Here is a 2099-nt window from a genome sequence, read left to right as displayed (position 1 = left end):
AAGACGAGCTGGTCCCACACCTGCATGTGATGGTTGATAACTGAGAGGAATATCTTGTCTGCAGAGGTCCACTCAGAAGAGGGAGGGGTCCCGGCCCCACACCAGGCTCCCCAGCCCAGGATTCCAGTGCCAGGAAGAGAAATCCCCACAACTTCTGGAGGTGAAAACCAGCAGAGATGTGGCTGAGTGAGACAGAGGGCTAAAGGAGTTGCAGACTTTCCTCTTAAGGGGCCTGTATGCAGACTTACTCAGTGACGAGCTCACATGCTTTGAGCTCCAGCACTGGGGCAGCTGCACAAGAAGCACCAGGGGCATGTGGGAGAAAACTCAGTTGTCTGGCCTAAGAGCAAGAGCTGAAGGGGCATCTTCCTCCCAGACAGAAGTACTGGCAGAAAGCATTGTTCTTTCGTTGAGCCCTCCCTCACCCAGCTTGCAGACCCATGCAGGTGCCATATCTGAGTCTCCATCAACCTAGCTAATATCATTCACCTTGTCCTGGTGATTCCCTGAGACCTCACCTCTCCCAACATGCAGGCCAATCTAAGCCATTTCCAGTGGATTTTTCATACAAATGTCTTGTCTTAGCTCATGCTACGGACTTTCCTAAAAAATCTCTCAAAAGTTCACAAAACCTAAACAAGCAGCATCTGGCCTCAGCATGCCCCATACCTCTTGCTGAGCAGCCCTAAGCCCAGCACTAGTGGCAGCCCACCTCCGTTTGAAGCTTGGCCTCTCAAGGCACTTCCAAGACCAGTATGAGTGGAGGCCATCTGCGAATGGCTTGGTGGCTCATACCAGGTGGCCTTGGGCAGAGCACAGGCTGCAGCTGAACTTGGCCTGTGATAGGGCCCCTCCCAGGAGGTCCTGGCTTGCACGCCCAGTAGCTGGCTTCAGTCTGAGCCAGAGCACCACCTGGGGTCACATCTGAGGACAACACATCCAAAAGGCACCAGAGCTCTGCTAAAGTAAATCCTGCTCTGTAGGGTTAGACTCTACAAAACAGTTCCTCCACTGGTCATGGCCTATCATCACAACCAATCAGCCCAAGGGTCAATACCTCCCATTGATGAGCAAACATCAAACAAGACTCAACTGTGACAAGAGGGCACACACAAACCATATAAGGGACATACCTGAAACACCCAGCTCAGGTGACCAAGGAACACTGTGCCACAGCACACCTGCTATATAAGGCCACTCTGCTAACGCCAGAAGACATAACAGTGCTACCTAATACACAGAAACAAACACAGGTTGATAGCCAAAATGTGAAGACAAAGAAATATGTCCCAATGAAAGCTCCAGAAAAAGAACTAAACAAAATGGAGACAAGCAATCTTTCAGATGCAGAATTCAAAATACTTGTTATAAGGATGCTCAATGAACTTAGGGGAAGAGTAAAGGAACTCAGTGAGAATTTTAACAAAGAGATAGAAAACATAAAAAGGGAGACAGAAAACATAAAAAAAGAACCAGTCAGAAATGAAAAATACAATAACTGAAATGAAGAATACTTTAGGAGGAATTAACAGTAGATTAGATGAAGCAGAGGATCAAATCAGTGATTTAGAAAATGAGGTAGCAGAAAACATCCAATCAGAACAGCAACAAGAAACAAAATCCAAAAAAATGAGCATAGTTTAAGAGGCCTCTGGGACAACATCAAGCATACCAACATTCATATCATAGGGATACCAGAAGGAAAAGAGAGAAAACAAGGAATTAAAAACCTATTTTAAGAAATAATGACTGTCTACAGTCATGCCACCCTAAACAAGCCCGATCCTGTCCAATCTTAGAAGCTAAGCAGGGTCAGGCCTGGTTAGTACTTGGATGTGAGAACACCTAGGAAGACTAGGTGCTGTAGGCGTAAAAACTAAAAAATGAAAAATAAAGAATTATAAGCTGACAAGATCCTTGCAATCTGTGAGGTCAACCAAGGGTTGCATCGCCTAAAAAATAATAATAATAATAATGACTGAAAACTTCCCTAACCTGGTGAAGGAAATAGACATACAAACCCAGGAAGCTCAGAGAGTCCCAAACAAAATAAACCAAAAGAAGACCACACCAAGACATGTCATAATTAAAATGCCAAA

General features: G+C 45.4%; 1 pseudogene; it reads left to right on the top strand.

Annotated features, from left to right (window-relative positions):
• The first annotated feature begins 1751 nt into the window (after positions 1-1751).
• Positions 1752-1870, top strand: LOC112476021 (annotated as a pseudogene).
• Positions 1871-2099: the final 229 nt, after the last annotated feature.

The sequence above is a fragment of the Pteropus alecto genome, unplaced genomic scaffold (assembly GCF_000325575.1).
Source record: "Pteropus alecto unplaced genomic scaffold, ASM32557v1 scaffold92, whole genome shotgun sequence".
NCBI lineage: Eukaryota > Metazoa > Chordata > Mammalia > Chiroptera > Pteropodidae > Pteropus > Pteropus alecto.
This window is presented reverse-complemented; position numbering and strand designations above follow the sequence as displayed.